The 19,110-nt window shown below is 52.1% G+C and overlaps 1 pseudogene; it reads left to right on the top strand.

Moving 5' to 3' along the window:
* The window catches only part of LOC138066511 (otoferlin-like), a 155,927-nt pseudogene that overhangs the window by 127,896 nt on the left and 8,921 nt on the right, over positions 1-19,110 (top strand).

A 19,110-nucleotide genomic window follows, 5' to 3' on the forward strand; every position in this document is an offset into this window, starting at 1 on the left:
TGCTTAAGACAAGGCTTGAAGCCACTGCAAAATGCCATAAGCACAACTGACACCTCTCTGTCCCATGGCAGGCCCTGCTGGGGCAGAAACCTCTGTGCTGTGGGACCCTTCCTATATCCTGCTGAGGTTAACAAAGGGGCGCCAGAAGTACCATTATCTGGATGCACATGGCAGGACTAAGGCATTTGTGTCCTCACCACGCCTTCCTAAACGCAGGGAGACCTGTCTGCTGCTTTTGCCTTCTCTGTGCTCCATTGTGCTCTCATTCACAATGTGTCCTGGGCTCCCTTTTAATCACAGGAAAACATGGGTCAGCAAGCCATGACTCTGTGCTCGCAGGTGAAGTACACCACCATGAAAGACAAGGTGAAGCTGGTGCAAAACTTCCTCCAGAAACTCTGGTTGTTAGCTGATGAGGTGAGTTGCCCTCCACAGGGAGAGTGCCTGTTAGCTGGGTCAGCTTATGGGCAAATCCTGCGTGCAGGAGAGTTCCCTGGTGAGACAGGTCTTCTGCAAGGAGCCAGTCCAAGAAGAAAAGACCTTTGTTGGGCTCTGCTCCTTTTCTAAAGGACCTGTATGTTCCTCCTGTGTCAAGACAGGTGCTTAGACCTCTCTTCAGACCACCTAATAGAAGTGCTCAGCCAAGGCAGCATGACCACTTCCCTCCACTGACTACACCAGTTATATCTAGTGTGCTAATTAACCAGTCTGTGGTGGGAACTGAGCCCTGTCTGTCCATCCTGGTGCACCGTGAGCCCAAGCCAAAATGCCCAGCCCTAACCCGTCCGCAGGTGAGGCCAGGCTTAGCCCTGGACAGGGCATCCCTGGAGCTGGTTGGAGGGACCCCTTGAGGTGGGGGCGTTTCCCAGCCTGGCCCAGGGCCTGAGGCAGGGCCCTGGCCTGAAATAGGTCACCAGTATACTTTTCACCATCTGGCAACTTTGCATAGTCTGTCTATAACCTGCCCCGTGCCTCCCAGGTTTGCCTATACGCTCCTGGATTGGGAAGGATGAGCATTAATATAAGTTGAAGAGCCCTTCCCAGACAGTAACAGAACTGGGTCCTCTTGCAGTTGAGCTAGAGGATGGTTTTGCCTGCCTTGAGCCGTGACAAGGCTGTGCAATTCCCCAGGGGAGCAGCCCCCAGAAGGTGGCAAATGTCCACCCAATATTGAAGTGAGCAGCCTGCAGCCATCTCTGATTTTTGCTAAGTAGAGAAAAATGTTAAGTAGATAGCTCTTTGGAGAGCTTTCAGATGAAGCCATCTAATTATTATCACTGCGGTGTATTCTTGCTTCACTCCACCTCATGGGTGACAGTTAATAGCCGAATATGTTAGAGCTGCTCACAAAATTTCCAAAAAGATGCTATATCTGCAAAATCTTTTGTTCCTTCCTGCAGAAAATTGCAGTTCCTCTGAAATTCGTGCAGTTTCTACCTGGGTCTGTGTGCCTGCAGCCATTTGGGGTTATTGGTCCACGTGGAAGTTGTAGTTTTGGCACTTGCTGTTCTCATTTGCCAATATAGGCGAGGCTCCTAGGCTTGGTGAAATAGCCCTTTATAAAGTAACTCTTTCCTCTGCTTTGGCTTGCCACAGCAGAAAATAAAGCAGGCTCTAAGGCATGATAGGAGATGTCCAGAGAGGGAGCTGCTTCCATTGTAGGGAATGGAAGTGCAGGGCACCTGCCCTACAGTCCTTGTGGGCACTGAACTAAGAGAAAGGGAAAATCTTCAGCCTTCCAATCTGGAGTTATCCATGGCTAAGCTCCAGGGATGCATCCCAAGCTGTCTCACTTCCCCCTCTCTCTGTCACAGAGAAGCAGGTGTTTGAGCTGCGAGCCCACATGTACCAGGCCAGGAGTTTGTTTGCTGCTGACAGTAGTGGCCTTTTGGCTCCCTTTGCCCGAGTCGTCTTCCTCCCCCAGAGCCAATGCACCGAGGTGAACACTATTTCCTGACCTGGAGGAGTGGGCAATCCCTGGGGTTGAATGTGGTACTTGTCCTATCATCTGTCCATCCTGCTGCCCTGCCATGGGGCTGGGTCTCCTGACTCCTGCAGAATCATGGATCAGGTTGACCGTGGGGTCCTGGGGTGCGAAAGCAGCCATAGCACTGGGGCCTGACTATCTATCTCGAGCAACCTTGCACTCAAAGGAAGCCTGCTGGAAGTCTCTTCCCCAGCTGCAGGCAAGTCCAACAGCCCTTTCACCGCATGTCCCTGGGCACAAGCACACAGCCACCCCGTTTCTGTGTGACTGAGCTTTCAGCTGCCTGGTGAAGAGAAACTGGACCCTACAGGAAGCAGGAGGTGTTTCTGTGCCATCTCTTCCTGTGCTGAAGGCTGCTGAGCTTTAGCAAACCTTGTGGAAGCTAGGAATAATTTGTGCCTGCCTGCTGTTTTTTCCTGGGAGAGTCCATGGGAGATGCGCTATGGCTCGCTTGCCTGCAGAGCAAGCGCCAGCCTACGGGTGCTGCCAGCACTGAAGTTGCAGCCTGTGGCCTGGCTCAGACAGGCCAGGCCTGGGGTCATTCACAGAAATGGGGTCATCCCTGTGGCTGCCCCTTTGCAGGGTACTGTTTTGTCCTGATTTGACAGAAGGAAGCAGATGCTCAGGCAGAGAAAATTAGACCATCAGAGCAAGGGGTGAACTCTGGGAGCTGCAAGTATCTTGGGTCAAGATCTGCCAAGCGAGTTAGACCTGTAATTCCCCTTCCTTTGGATCAGGCTTCAGATCCTAATGTGGCTCTTTCCCATCTCTTGCCCCATAAGCCATCAACCCTCTAATGGGTTTAGCCCCAGGTGCCTTCACAGTATGATCCAGTAAATATCTGTGATCCAAAGCACTGCTTGGCAATAGCATTAATACCCAATAGATGGCAGACTGCCACAGTGTCCGCATCTGCATCAGAGCTGCCTCAATTCTCTGAATAAGCAGTGGGGAGAAAAGGACCTTTAAAAGACAAAATACATCTCATCTATTTTAGCCATACACCTTAGGAAGAGTCAATCGGTGCCATAAAGAGATTTCTTTTCTCTCCCCTCCCTAGTCAGGGATTCTGGGGTGCCTACCATGAAGTAAGGGAGCCTTTATGTTGTGGACATGCAATGTGACCCAAGATAAATCCCCTCATATTTTCAAAGTAACCTCCCCACTGCTCGCAGCACTGCAAAAAGTCCTGGTGCAGGAAAACGGAGATCAATATCCTCTCTGCTCCCGTTGTTCAGAGCCTTAGGCCCTGGCTGCTACTCCTAGCTGTAGTGGTAAATGCTGTTTCTGTTCCTCCAGGTTCTCAATGAAAGCCTTTGCCCAAGCTGGGACCAGCTGCTGGTCTTTGACAATGTGGAGCTATACGGAGAAGCTCACGAAATGCGGGACGACCCTCCCATAGTTGTCATTGAGATCTATGAGCAGGACCCAGTGGTAAGATGAATCTCAGCAGAGGAAAGCATTTCTGATTCAGGTACTGAGATCACTCCTGGCAAGGCAGCTGGTGCAGCAGATGTGAGAAGAAGTGCTTTTCCTGACCTGTGGAAGATGTTTCCTCCCTGTTTCCCAGGGCACAGAAGAAACTAGGAGCCTCTGCTGCTAATTGATCTCTTGCACTCGTTGGTGTCTTATGTTAGGAGCCAGAAGCAAGAGTTCAGGTGAGGCTGGAGGCAAGGATATATTACTGTAGTCTCTCCCTGTAGAGCAGTGCTCAGTCCTGGCCTCATTGCTGCCCCAACCCTGGGCCACCTCCTTCACCTTCCTTAAAGAAGTTGGTGCATTAGGAAAGGCCTCGTGGATGGAAAGGCACCAGTGAAAGGTGGCACTGAGCTTTGGTCACGTACGTGCAGCAGACTGATCCTGTTCTGCCCATACTGGGGAGTGCTGTGGGGCTAACTGTGGAGACCTTTGGTTGGTCTCTCAAGGCAGACAAGAAGCCCCGTGCTAAAAACCCGAGTGCTGTCTTTGCCTGGCCAGGGCAAAGCTGACTTGATGGGCTGCACCTTTGCCCAACCTGTGGTGAAGATGTCAGATGAACAGTACTGCCCTCCACGGTTCCCTCCGCAGCTGGAGTGCTACCAGATATACCGGGGCAACTCCACAGCAGGCGACCTGCTGGCTGCCTTTGAGCTACTGCAGGTAGCAGCTGGACAGAGCCATCCCAGACCGAGGGAGGGAAGAGAGCGGGAGGGGGTGTGGGGGAGAACCGCGTTTAATCCACGCTTCTGTTTCTGAGGTGCTGCAAAGAGTGGTTAGTTCATGCATCCTAGAAAAGCTAGCAGGGTGTAGTATAGCTACTCGCAGCTCAGTGTGAGGGCAGCTCCTGCAGAGTTATGCTGGTGTGCAATGAATGCCAGCTTCTTTCTGGCAGAGAACCCTACTAAAGCGTTGCAGCAGCACAAACTCTCTGCAACATCCCTGGGCTATGGAAGCTGTCATTGGGAGTCTTGGTTCTCTCAAGAGATGTCAATGGGAAGGTCCCAGGTAAAAGGGGTGTGAGTTCTCATAGAGGAAGATGGTGTATGCTAAGCATCTTTGACAAGGAGCTCAGGGTGGGGCTAATCTCTCTCTGTAGGTATCCCTCTCTTTCCATTGACTAGACAGAGCAGGAGATGCCTGGAGTGGTTGAAGGTGGTGGAGTAGAGACCTGCTGGCTTTGCTCAGGCTTTGAGCTGGCCAAAGCCTGTCCGTATCAGCCTGTCAGCTGCACTAGTGGGTGGGCTTGGAAGTTTGCTTTGCTGCTGAATGTGCCCTGTGTGGAAGCATAGCACCACCTCTTGTGCTCCTATGAACACCTTTTCCCAAAGTGCCTGTACTGTACAGTCAGTGGATTGCTGAATCGTCTAAGACTCTACAGACCCAGTGTGGGAGAGCAGGGTGTGCCGGTTCCCCCAGTTCAAAAAAGCAGACCTTAATCCGTGATGCATCTCTTCCAGATTGGAGCTGGGGGCAAGTCAGACCTGCCTCGTGTCGATGGACCCCCAGGCATTGACAGGGGTCCCATCCTGCCAGTGCCACTGGGGATTCGTCTGGTGCTGAGTAAATACAGAGTGGAGGCAAATGCGTTGACAGCAGAGGGGTTTGTCTTGGGGCGCCAGACTTGAATGCTGCGCAGCCAGATGGCTACACAGCAGAAGGTACTGTGTTGTCATGGCCTCGACCAGATCCCATTATGAGGGCTCCATCTGTTAGGCGAGGGTGATGTAAGGCAGAAGACTCTGTCAGTGGGTGTTTGAAGGCCAGGAGGGATCTTAGAGGTTCTGATGACAAGTTAAGCACCTACAGCCAGATGTTTGGATTGCAAGGACCTGCCTGTACTAGCTGCACAGGGAGTTAAGCTGCAGCAGCCCTAAAAAAAAAAAAAAAAAACCAGGATGACTGGATTAGTACTTGCTTTCTTTCTTAACTGTGGGCACCATAGCAAGCCTAGGAGCTGCAGTAGAGGGCACTTGGTCTGAAATTCAGAGGAATGCACATTAGGGGTGTACACCTACACCTGAAGTAGTCACGCTGACTCTCCCTTAGTATCGGTGGGAGGGGAAAAACCCAAGATTGGTAGCCTGAAGCTCATTTGACCTATCTTGGACCTCAAGGACAGGATGCCTGCTGCTTCTCTCTAGTGAGATATGGTGACACATCCATCAGGGCTCCTCACCCTAGGCTGACTTGGTAGACAATGGTGATGTGGGCAATAGAGACAGTGAGGTTTGGTGCATGACTCACCCGGCTGTTGTAGGTGTTTCTGCTAGGAGGAGATGCTGCTGATCGGATCCCCAGGGGCTCTAAAGAGATCCTACGTCCACGTTTTGCAGACTTTTTCATCTGGTCAAAGAAATACTATTCCTCTGGTGCGCAGTGTGAATATGGCCATGGGGGGACAGGAGGTGGAAAAAGCTCGTTTCAGGGGGACTTTTAATCATGGTGTTGGTCTCTTATCCCAAGAAAGGAAAGGGGAGGAGGCAGTCATTTCCCTGTTTCTGACAAAATGCTGCCAGTGCTGAATGAAGAGCCACTGCAGATGGGCTAAACTAAACTGATGTGGTCCTGCTCTATGGAGTCTGAGGGCAGAAGAGGGCTAGGAGAGGAGTGCTGAGGGCATCGGAAAGGAGATGTTAGGCTGTTGCAGGTGAGTCATGGGGTGGTTTGTGTGGGGTCAGTGAGAGAGCATGCTGCATGCCAGAGCCGCATGGAGAAGGAAAAGAAGCTTGAGGGCTCCATTGCTGCCCAGGTGATTTTGTGTGCCGTGAGGGATCCTTGCTCCCAGGGGATGAGGAAAGCCAACTCCTTTGGCTCCAGCAAAGAGGTCTGGCAGCAGTTGGGGGCAGTTCTTCTCACCTGTATGCCTTTCCTCCTCCTGCTGCCCTAGATGTTGTTCTGGGGACTCAGAGACCTGAAGAGAGTGAACGTGGCTCAGGTGGAGCGGCCCCGTGTGGACATTGAGTGTGCTGGAAAGGGGGTCCAGTCAGCTCTCATCCAGAACTACAAGAAAAGCGCCAACTTCAGCCCTTTAGTCAAGCGGTTGGGAGTGGTGAGTGTTGCCTCTTTCCTCTGAGCCCTTGGCCAAAATCCAGGCTTGGCTGGAGCTCAAATTGTGGCTGCTGGCCCCTTGCTTCCGTTTGCCCACGATAGTAAAGGAAGTGATCTCCAGCCTAGTTGGGGATCCCCTTTCTGTGATGGCTCCCAGGCCCAGCTCTGCTGGAGTTACATGAGACCTCTTCCTCCAACATGATCTCTCTTTGAGTCCCTACTGGCAACCACCACAATAGACATGCTGTAGCCTACATGCAGCCCTTGATAACCAGGACCCCTTTGCTTCCAGGACCTCCCAGAGAATGAACTGCTTCACCCGCCCCTCCACATCCGAGTGGTGGAGTGCCGGGCTTTTGGGCGTTATACCCTAGTGGGGTCCCGTGCTGTCAGCTCCGTCTGAAAGTTCATCTGTCGCCCACCAGAGAAGGCGGCCCACCATTGGAATATGACAGGTACCAGGCTTGGGCCAAGAGGGACAGGCTGGTGTGGGTCATTGGTGGGGCACCGCACACAAGTGAGCGATACAGAAAAGAAGGGAGATGGGTAGTGGGTTGTAAGGACTATGGGCCATTGTCTGCTTGGTTGTTAAATGAATTAGGATTCAAGGTTCACATCGAGGGGTTGGGAAGCCGTGGGGGCATGAGGTCATCGTTGCCTTTTGATTGGTTTGATCCATGGGTCTCACTGTGATAACTGCCTACTCTTCCTGACACCTGTCAGACAAGAAAGCCTGGTTCACCACTAACATAGCTGTGTTTCCGTGGCTCTACAATCTCCAACTGTTCCTCAGGACTGGGAGATGAATTTGCTCAGGACAGACAGCTCAGGCTCCCGTGGAAGAGATATAGTCAATACACTTAATGCAGCCTGGAGGGCTGGACTCATTGTTGTGTCATTGCAAGTAGCTTTTCTGTCCAGGGCACGGGCCTTGTGCTCTAGACTAGACTGAATTACTTAGATCTCTGGCGATTATAACGAGAGCCTGGGATGGCTTGCTTAGGTGGAGGTGCCTTCCCTGTGGACGTTTATAGCAAGGAGACCTGAAAAGTCATGGGGACAGCAGCAAGACCAGCAGTGTTCCTGGCACTGAGGTGGCCAGTGTTTGAATCCCAACCAGTGTACTAATTTCCGTGCTTTGGTCCTTCTCTGAACAAGAGGGTCACACGCCACTCCTGTCTGAATCCTGTAGGATCGCACTTGAGCTCTCAGTTTCCACTCTGCACTATCCTTTCTCTCTTGTTGTCTGTCTTTCTCTGTCCTCTGTCCAGTTGAACTGCTCAATGGCTCTCTGGCAATGACCAACAGAGGTCCTCCCTCTTGCCCCACGGGGGAGCTTGTTGTCAAGGTGGAACCTGAGGTTCCCATCAAGAAGATGGAGACCATGGTGAAGCTGGAAGCTGTGAGTATCCGTGTGTCAGCACTACTTTAGCATGTCTGTCTTCACTGCATTGTCAATAACTGGGTGATCCCCCCGCAAGCAGAGGCCACCTTGTGCTGTTGGGCATGTAGTTGGACTGATGCCTGGAATTAAAGGCCTTGGGGTCATAGTTAGTTGCACTAATCAGTCACGTCCTGTCCTGTCCTGGCTGAACTCAGCTGGTGCTTGCTGCCCCAAGACAGCCTGTCCTGGGCTAAGAAAATGAGGTATTTGTACGTTTTCCTGTGAAGACAGTTAAATAGGAATGAGCCCCCATGAGCATAACCCTGCCCCTATGTTGCTCTGTCTGAACCATCGTTCTGTGAATGGTGCAGACTCGAGATGCATGCACCTCAGATGCATGTGGCACGGGGCTGATCCAGGCACACAGAGTCATCCTGATGCAGGCAGAGCCCTCTAGACCTACTGGGTCTGCCCTGAAAAATCAGCAGTCTGCACATGGGACAAGCAACGTGTCCCCGAGGAGTCAGACTTTGCTCACGTGTTGAATAAGCCTGTCACCGTTTTCTTGCCCAGAATGGAAATTGGAGCACCCTCCTGTAGCTGTCTACTCCAGAGCGCTCTCTACCAAAAGAAATGCCTGTCTCTCTACAGGAAGCCCTTTGTAGGGACATGTCCTCCTCTGCAGGCAAGCAGCATGTGTGCATGCATGTGCCTATGGGCACATTGCGGGCTCCAAATGTGCATGCATATCCATGGCCCCTCATGGACACATTTACAGAAAGACCACAGCACATACAAAGCCACTTCTGCACAGATGCACATGTGCATAAACACACACACACCTGTACAACCCACAAGTCCTTGGTGGATTTACAAATGCACCTCTACCTAGAGTTCCTAGCAGGTGCACAAAAAACTCTTGTCACTTGCATTTGCATTCACAAGGAGTCTGTTGGCCCAGCTGTGTTCAAGAGGACCCCCAGAGCATGTGTGCATGTGTGAAAAGCCCTGGCATGCACATGCTTCTTGGCTTCGGGAAATGTACCACAAAAACTTGCAAACCTCCTTAGCTAGACAAAAAGAAGCTCCAAGGGAGCAAAGCAGTCTTTATCCATACTGAAGGCCCAGGTATCTTTCCAGGCCCGTGCTCTCATTGTTTGGGATTGGGGTTCTTCATTAGCAGAGCTCTCCCAAGAGGAGATGGGTTTGATGTGTCCCAGCAGACGTCTCCCTTGTATGTAGAGCTTCCCAGCCAGGGCTGTTCCTTCAAGGCCTTTGCTTCCTGCAACCGTGGGGAGCTGTTTGTGACTTCTCGCAGCTCACTGTGCACGTGTGTGTCTGTGTGCATTTGTACTCTGCTGCCTTTTGGCGGTGCAGTTGCCCACTAGCCTGCTGTTCCCTCTCCCTGTTCCCTTTTAGCCCTGGCGGCAGAACTCGGATGCAGTGGTGAAGGTGGAGGTGGTAAGTGACGGATCTGCTTCCGAGCATAGTTGGGCTGGGAGGAGCAGGAGAGACAGCACCCTGCGAGTGTGCATGATGATTATTCCCACCACAACTATGTGGTTGTGGTACCACCTCCCAAAGGCTTAATGGTGAGGCACTGAGCGGGCTCAGGATACCTTGCTGGGACAGGGGGGCCTGGTACCATGTAAGCTTCAGGTGCTTCAGCCTGGGAAATGCATGAGTGAAAGGGATGGTGGAAAAGGGATGAGGACATCTCTGGTTTAGGACTCTGACACTGTCTCTCTGGAGCCTTGGGCAGCTCCCTTTGCTACTCAGAGCCTGTTGTAAAAGGTGGCAGGTGCTAATGATACAGGGTTCTGCCTTCTCAAGGGATTTACCTATCACCTTGGCCCTTTGAGAGACATCTTGCTTCCATCTGATCCCTCTTCTTCTCTGTCTTTGCTTCCTTTGTTCCTGCAGTCTGAGGAAGAGAAGGAGAAAAGGAAGAAGAAGAAGAAAGGAGGAGGAGGAGAGGAAGGAGAAGAGGAGGAGCCGGATGAGAGCATGCTGGACTGGTGGTCCAAGTATTTTGCTTCAATTGAGAGCAGTGGAGGGGTGCATGTAGGGGGGTGCAGGAAGATGTTCCCTGCCTGCAAGGTCTCGGCTATTTCCAGCAGAACAGCACAGTCCCAACATCTGTTGGGACAGCACAGCAGTGGACTGCTTTTGAAATGCAAACAGTGCCCATTCCCAGCACTAAGGCTGGGACCACTGGCCTAAGGAAGGAGGGGAAGTATGTGTATTGAAGTCCCCATCCCCGGTGTGAAAAATGGGGTGGTAGAAAAGCAGCGATCAGCTGCTGTTTCTGCCTATTGCCTCCCTGATCATTGCCGAGCTGGTAAGGGGCACGTGGGCTTGCACCAGCCAGGTGCTCATTCCGTTTCCCTTTCTGGTACCAGCCCAGTCGTCTTCCCAGTGTCTCAGCTGCGAACTGCCCAAGTGCACAAGGATGCCATGCAAACATAGACACGTCCTCCTGCCCCATCCCCTGCGAGAGAGACTCCCTCGCACACAGTCCTGCTCATGGCTGAGCCCTGCCTTTGTGAGAATTCCTGCTCACGTACCAGTGCTGAAAAATTGTACAGTGAGGGAGAGGGTGTTTCTTTTCTCTTGTGGGGCCTGATCCTCCGCTGTTACACAGAACCACCTAAAACTAAAGGCTCTTTGCACTGGCAACATCCCTGGCCTTGGGAACTGCTCCTTGGATACCCTAGAGCCATCCCTACTTGCCTGGGCTCTGTCCAGCTTCCTGGATGGACACACAATTTAAACAAGTGCAAGAGAGGTAAAAGTGCTTTAGCTGTCAATAGGCTGTTCTTGCAGAGACCGGGGCAGCCTTGTGGCCAAAGGCTTGGGGCCATGCTGCTTTTCTCGCCAGCCTTGCCTGACTGTCAACCAGGCTTTCACCTGGCAGAGCTGAACAGGGTTTCTTTTCCTTGAGTGTACTTATTTTGTGTCTCGTTTGTATTCAGAGCACAGTTATTTAGCAGCGTCACTGTTGAAGACTGTGTTGAACAACTTTGATTTCTCCAGTTTGGCTAGATCCTAGCTCCCTGCTCAAAGGAGAAAGGGAGAGCTGCGACCCCTAAGCTAGGCACTTTCAATGAGCACAGAGAGCTCAGTGCAACTGGCCACTCGTTGTTCATTTCGTTTCTCCCCCAGCAACTTTGGCAGCAGGAAGCAGCTGCAGCAGAAGCAGAGGAGGAGGAGGGAATGGAGACTGCTGAGGGTGAGCTGTTTGCAAGCAAGGGAGGAAACGGGGCAGGGAAGGGTAGGACCAGAGTTCCTTTTGGTGCTTGGGCACCCAATTCCGAGCATGCAATTGCTCTTCTGCTCAGTCAGATACTCGTGCTGTGTTGCATATCTCCAGGCGGGATCAATTTTTGTGAATGCAGACCTGGTATGGATTGTGTTGGGCTGACGTATCAGGCTGCAAATGCCAGGGGACTCCCAGTCCGAGTGTGGCATTGTGGCAGCCTCCAGCTCATCCCTGCTGGAAGGAAGGCTGTGTGGAAGTAATGAGATTAGTGACTAGGATCTGTGTTATTGACTGAAGGCATTTTTGTGCCTTCAGAAGTTAGTAGTCGCATCCCCTTGCCCATGCGTTTATAGAGCTGCAAGGCTGTGTGCTCAAAGTCTATTGAGAACACCAAGGCACAGATACTTTAATATCACATTTGCAGGGTTTTCCCTCGTCACCATGAGGGAGGCTTTATGGAGGCCTCCTTTTGCCCCAGTTTTGCCAGGGAAGAGTCCACTAGGCAAGATGTTTGGGATCCATCTAACCTGACTGCTTTTATCTTCAGTGTAAAGCTGAAGAGTGATCTGTTTAAAAAAAAAAGTGTAATCTGGAAGTGTAGTCTGTGATCTAAAGCTGAAAGTGTAGTCTGTGTTCTGGTTTTCTAGGATGGGCAGTAGAGAAAGCTATGCCTTTCAGGGCCGGTTCTCTGACCTATTTTAGATACTGTCCTGAGATGAAGTGTGCCCTAAGAGCGTTTTTCTCTCAAGGAGTCTGGGGGACAGTAGCTCAGATGGGGCATTGCAGATGCCTCAAGCTGGGTGAGGCCAATTTCATACCAAGAGTACTATGGGCTGTGAACATGAGTGAGCTGGGACCTGCTGTCCAAGGGTGACCTTGTCCACCCTGCAGGCTCTTTGGCAGTCCCTGGTAAGCAGGGCTGGTGAGTGTTTCCCTGAGGAGCCATGATTGGCCAGCTCAGTCATGAAGACTGAGATGGGAATGGGCAGAGGGAGAAGGTTAGGAGCCTCTGCGTAGGGGCTCAGCAAAGGGCCACCCTATGGACTAAATGGGCAGTGGAGTAAAGAAGGGTAGCAGCAGATAGCACTGAGTTCCCAGCGCTGCCTGCTTCCCCTGCTCTCCATAGGTCGTGAATTCAGAGGAGAGGGGGTGGTTGTCCTGTTCGTGCAGACTCCATTAGGTGGGAAAAATAGAGAGTCTGGCTTCTGTTGGAAGACTAGCCTTTGTATCATGAGAAAGATGAGGCCAGGTGCTGCTGAGCTTGGCGATGACTCTGAGCAGCTTCTGCCTGGGCTTGCTGTAGTAGCAGAGCTGTTGGGGGGGGGTGTCCTTGTATGCCTCCTCGTTCTCTGTCAGTCATTCTGAGCAGGGTTCATTTTCCCCTTTTACACTGCCCTTCCTTCCTGCTTTCCTCTTCCCCATTAAAGGTTTATCTGTTGTCATCTGTCTGTTCTCATCTGCCTTGCGCAGCAGCCATGAAAGCTGGCGGGATAGAGGCAGTGAGGGCTGGGGATTGCACATGAGTGGGAGAAGCGTGCAGTGTTGTGCAGCCTCCTTTGAGCATGCCTTTCTAGGTAGACTGTACTGTGTCCTTGGCTGGTGACTGCTCTGAAGAGAGCGAGATCGTAAGAGCCTGTTGTTGCAGCTAGTCATTGGCGTCACCCTTGAAGAGCAGCAGTCTGTGCTTTGGCACTGAGCTTCAAGCATTGTCACCTCAGCCACACCTAGGCAGGGGTTTTGCTCTGCAAGCTGCGCACATGTCAGGGGTCTAGGCACAGGAAGTATTCTCTTCCATGGGCGCACCTAGCAGGGCCCAGCCAGGTGCCCTTGATGTTTTTCACTCCCTTCTCTTTTCTCCAACGCCATTGCTGTCAGCTTCAAAGGACGTAGCGGAGACCAGAGTGAGATGGGGAAATGAGTCCTTCAGGGAAGACTGGGAAGGGTGTTGTACTAGCAGCCCAGCAGGACAAGTGGAAAGAAGACAAGAAGGTGCTATGGGCAGGATCAGATATTTTCAGTGCTGTTGAAACTAGGCAGAGCCTAGGCTCTCAGTCCATGTTTCGTAGTCCTCCAAATGACTCCTGCTCGGGTCAACTGTGGGAGTTCCCTACGCAGAGATCTGTGGGCTCCTGGAAATGCTGTGAGCTGGGTAGCAATGGCCAGAGCTGAGGAAAGAGAGGAGAGAGGTTGAAGGGTTTCTGTGGGACTGAGATGGGAATTGCAGGCAGTAGCAGCTGTCAGCTTTCATGTTCCTCTTGTTTGAGTGCCTGTGATCATGTTCCCCTTCCCTGTCTTCCTCCGCTCCACCTCACCCTCGTTTCCATCTCCTCCATCCCCATTGCTTCCCCTTGGACTCAGAAATCAAACCGGATGACTCTCCCATGGAAGGCTCCAAGGGTCAGGCGAAGAGCAAGGAGAAGCAGCAGTGAGCCGCTGAGCTTCTGAGCTTCCTGAGAAGCAGAACAAGCGGAAGATTGATGAACTGAAGGTATGTGTGTTGGCAGGGGGAGGAGGAGGCTCTGCCTGCTCAGCAGCAGGATGGAAGTCGGATCCTAGCCATGTGGAAAACACAGTGGAAAACACCCCTGCTGGATGCATCTCACCTGTGTGAGGGGTATCTAGCACTAGGTGAGATGAGCCTTGGGACTGTCAAATTCTCTGCATAGACGGAGAGTTCAGGGTAACTAGCTTTGCAGGAAAGGACCTGGGATCTTGGGGACAGGAAAAGTCAGCAGTGAACCCTTCTAGCAGTGAAGGCCAAGTGCATGCTGGGCTGTGTTAGCAAGAGTTGGCCAACGAGTTGAGGGGAGGGATTCTTCCCCTCTTTCTGGCACTTGTCAGATCCCTTCTGGCTTCTCTGTCCTGACTGGTGCTCCCCAGCACAAGGAAGACACTGACCTACTGCAGTGAGTCCAGTGGTGGAAGCCACCAGGCTGGTCACAGGTCTGGAGGACGTGGCATACAAGAAGAGGAAGAGGCTGAGAGCTGGGTTTGTTCAGCTTGGAGAGGAGAAGGTGAATGGGGGATTGAATTGTCATCTTCAGGTACCTGATGGTACATGGCAGGGGGATATGGCAGAGGACAAAGGAGAGTGCAGAAGGAAATGGACGCAAGATGCAGCAAAGGAAATTCCTGTTGGACATAAAGCATCATTTGTTTCCTACAATGAACTGATTCATCATGAGTGTGCTGCAACTTTGCAGAGCTCTCCGTCCTTGGAGACATGGGCGCTTGACCCTGGGCAAGCTTCTCTAACTTTGAATGCCAGTGGTCCCTTCCCACCTCGGTTCCCATATGACTGTATGATTTGTCCATCCAGAGATGCCCCCATTTGATCAGGCAGCTCCCATGTTCAGCCAGTGGATGTCTAAAGCTCCTGAGGTGACTGGCATCCTGAGTGCCCCAAACAGCTGCTGTATGTGGGGCTGAAACCCAACATGCCTCATGGCAGCAGGAATCACAGCCATCACTGTATGTAGTTCTTGGAGGGGTTTGTCCCACACAATGCAGCTGGAACCAGAAGTACTTGCAGGAATTGCAGGGGAGAAAAAACCAAAGGTGGGGGGAGCTATGATTTGCTCTCTGTAACTGCACTGAAGGATCAGGCAATCGTGTAGCTTAATGAGTAGTATGAGAAAGGCATCAACTTGGTCTTGAGAGTGGAGGAAGAAGTTCTAAGTTGGTGAGAACACCCTCCCCACGGTGGAATCAGAGTCTACAGCTATAGTAGGAGATGGATCAGGGCCAGGCATTGCCCATCAGCAACCCAAACCAGGACCCTGGCGCCAGGCCTGGCGCCAGGGCTCCAGGCCAATGTGCCCAGCCCCATCCCACTGCTGGGCAGGGGCAGGGAATAGCCTGGGGCAAGGCTATCCCATGGGCAGTTTGGATGGGCCCTGGGTGGGGGAGAGTTTCCTGTGGGCCATAGCCAGCCTGGCCAAGACTCAGTGCAGGAAAGGGCCCTGGTTCAGGTTAGTGGTCCATGGACTTTACTGTATTATAATCTGTGACTCTGGGCCTGAGAAGGAATTTGAACCCGGATTATACACGTAAGGGGAATAGCTACACAGCCCATTCAGCTGAGGTTCCCTCCTATACATGATCAGTTTGGGAAGGTGCTTATGTCATCAAGGTCTGACCCAATGACCTGGAGATCCCTTTGCATCCTAGAGAATTAGTCACTGGGAACGGTGATGTCCATGATCTCTTTGATTGTCCTTGGGTAACCACTGGATCTTATCTTTTTTTTTTTTTTTCTTTTTAAACTGCTCCCCTCTAATTTTGTGTCATCACAGGTCTTCAACAAAGAGCTGGAAAGAGAGTTTGATAACTTTGAGGACTGGCTGCACACCTTCAACCTGCTCCGTGGAAAGACCGGGGACAATGATGACAACGCCAACAGAAGAGGAGCGGCTAGTGGGGAGGCTCAAAGTGAGTGTGGCTGCTGAGTTGGGTCAGGGCAGGGACAGCTTGGGAAAGGCTTGCCTATAGGGTTCTCTCCTGAAGGTGCATTAGCTGAAAGGAGGTTGGATGTAAGAGAGACCAATTTGCATTGACTCAACCACATCTCCTTGCAGGGGAGGGTAAGCCTCCAAGGATAGCCCCAGGAGTCAGATGCCTCCACAGAGTGCATTGCAGAGGGCAGTCCTTTGCAGCAACCAGATCTTTCGTGATTCCTACAGAAGGCCAAGGGCAAAGCAGATCCTCTTTATCACCCGCTGTGGATATAAGTCATGCCTGGAGTTATCTTTGCAGACTATTTTTCACCAGTAGCACGGAGCTGCCTGCCATGTTGCACCAATGCATGCAAGTTAAACTCTTGCTGGAGGGAGTGATCAGACGGTCAGGGAGCATGGAAATGAACTGTTTCACGTGGTAGTTCCTGGATTTCCCAGCCCCTGCCTTGACAGCACCTTTTATTTCCATTGCTCTTGGTTTTCTGCCAGTTGTATTCCTGGAATTCCCTGCCTGTGAGCACCTTGCTAGTCTGATTCCTCTGCAGGTGTCCTTCACGTTGTCCAGTTGCTCTGCTCAGGGTTGTATCCTCTGCAGGGGGTGCTTGTGAGGCAGAGGAAGCTTCCAGACCTCGCCTGTCTACTACAGCACAGGGCTAGAAACAAGGAGAGAAAGTGGGCTCTCAGGAAGGGTGGTTTGGGATGGGTCTGCTCGCTCTGAGCCTCGGGAGCAGCAGGACTACTGAGGCCGTGCACTCCCTTGTGCTAGGGCTCCATCTGTGTCTACAAAGTGCCGCTCCGTGATGATATGGGCAAGGAGGCAGGATACGACCCCGACTTGGGCATGTTCCAGGGGATCGCCAGCAATGACCCCATCAATGTGCTGGTCCGAGTCTCTGTTGTTCGGGTGAGTATAACCATGTTGTATGCCAAGGCGTGATGCTGTGTTCCCTTACAGTGCTCGCACCCAGAGCTGGTGCTGAAGCTGCAGAGAAGTTGACTTTTAGTTCTTGGTGCTGTTGGTGCCAGCATCCACCTGATAGCAGATGGCACCAAGGTCAAGGATGCAGCATGAGGACTAAAGCAGCTCACTGATGGGCCCTTGAAAGGGGCGTCTTCCTAGCTTTGTGCTCTCCCCATTGGGATACTAAGCCTGTGTGAGGTCCAGACACCTGGCCTACAGGATGGATGGAGGTGTCCGTTGTAGTGCTCAACTTCAGAGAAGAATTTGGATCAGCCCAGACTACGAGACTCTGGTTCTTTACATAATCCCCTTTAGATAATCAATGAGGCATGTGCTGAGCAAACCAGGAGGAGGCAGGGATTAGTAGATCTGGCTGAAGGGCCTGTCACCTTGTGGGACACATGCCGAGTGATAATCAATGTGGTCCAGCTAATGCCTGTCTCTTTATATGGAGTGCACTCTGGAAAAAGTCCTTCTTGACCTCCATTCTTATGTCAAGATAAGATATCTTGAGAAATCTCAGCCCTGCTGGAAGCACCTGGGTGGCTCTTTGCCAACCCCTTGTCCCTGTTGTTTTATAAATGCAACCTACTTTCACCTACGTTTCCCACTAACCTGGTTTCCCATCCAGTGCTACATCTCATTGCCCTGAGAAGGGGATAGCAGGTGAGATTGCAATCCCAGAATCACAAAATCACTGAATGGTTGAAGTTGGAAGGGACCTCTGGAGATCATCTAGTCCAACTCCCCCCGCTCAACCAGGGTCACCTACAGCATGTTGCGTAGAATTGTGTCCAGATGGCTTTTGAATATCTTCAAGGAAGGAGACTCCACAGCCTCTCTGGGCAACCTGCTCCAGTGCTCAGTTACCCTCCCAGGAAAGAAGTATTTCCTCATGTTCAGACAGAACTTCCTATGTTTCAGGTTGTGCCCGTTGCCTCTTGTCCTGTTGCTGGGCACCATGGAGAAGAGTCTGGCCCCGTCTTCCTGTCACCCTCCCTTCACATGCTTAGACTCATTGATGAGACTCCCCTCTCAGTCTTCTCTTCTGCAGGCTGAAGAGTAGCAGCGCTCTCAGCCTTTCGTCCTAGGAGAGATGCTCCAGGCCCTTCCTCATCTTAGTGGCCCTTTGCTGGACTCACTCCAGGAGCTCCATGTCTGTCTTGTACTGGGGAGCCCAGCACTAGACACACCACCCGAGGTGTGGTCTCAGCAGGGCTGAGGAGAGGGGGAGGCCCTCACCTCCCTCCACCTGCTAGCAACACTCTTCCTAAGGCTGCCCAGGGTACCATTGACCTTGTTGGCCACAAGGGCATATTGCTGGCTTATAGTCAACTTGTTGTCCACCAGGACTCCCAGGTCCTTCTCTGCAGAGCTGCTTTCCAGGAGGTCAACCCCGAGCCTGTCCTGGTGCCCATGCACCATGCACCAGGTTATTCCTCCCCAGGTGCAGGACCCTGCACTGGCCTTTGTTGAATGTCATGAGGCTCCTCTCTGCCCAACTCTCCAGCCTGTCCAGGTCCCTCGCAATGGCAGCACAGCCTTCTGGTGTGTCAGCCGCTCCTCCTAGTTTAGCATCCTCAGCAAACTTGCTGAGGAGGCACTCTGTCCTTTCATCCAGGTCACTGAGGAATAAGTTGAACAAGACTGGACCCAGTATTGACCCCTGGGGCACACTGCTCGTTATAGACCTCCAACTAGACTCTGAACTGGAGAGATTGAGGATACTTACCCCTGCTTGCGGGGGCTACTTACAGAAGCCCGTGGCCCTAACAAATCCATGGAGGGAAAGAGAGGCGGAGGGATGTCTTCTGGACATCTCAGTCAGGTTTCTGCTGAGGGTCTCTAGCTAGAGGAACCTGCGTCTTTCCACTGATGAGAGAGAAGCCAAAGGAGACTGTGACTATGTCTTTCCGAAGGGGACACAGCCACTTGGGCTTGACCTGAGTCAGCCCAGACCAACACACCTAGCCCCACTACATGCCTAGGCAGGGACATAGGTTAGCAGAAGGCAGGACTGATCCCTGGTTTAAATTGAGTCCCTATATTTAGGTGACCTTATAAAAGGACTTGGGCACACAGCTATGGCCAGGTAAGGCCAGCTGGTCTCAGGGATGGAGAATAGGGACTGTCCCTGACTGGGCTGACCTATCTTATCTTTTCCCTACAGGCCACAGAGCTGCCCCCAGCTGACATCAATGGGAAAGCTGATCCTTATATTGCCATCGAGCTGGGGAAGACAAACATCAAAGATGAGGAGAACTACATCTCCCAACAGTTGAATCCTGTCTTTGGCGAGTGAGTTGCCCCAGCCCTGTTACCTGTCTTCACCCTGAAGAGTGAGCTAGGCTCACCAGCCCTTGGGCCTGCACCCTACCCATCCCATAGCCCCAGCTTGGGGTCAAAAGATGGGACTGATCGCCCTGAACTTTCCTTGGGTGCAGTGTAGCTGTCCCCATTGAAGTCATCTGTCCTGCTTTGTCAGCAGTCTCGTCAACGCTGTCAAGAGTGTTGAAGAGCTATCCGTATCTG

This window comes from Struthio camelus, chromosome 3 (genome assembly GCF_040807025.1).
Source record: "Struthio camelus isolate bStrCam1 chromosome 3, bStrCam1.hap1, whole genome shotgun sequence".
Classification (NCBI taxonomy): domain Eukaryota; kingdom Metazoa; phylum Chordata; class Aves; order Struthioniformes; family Struthionidae; genus Struthio; species Struthio camelus.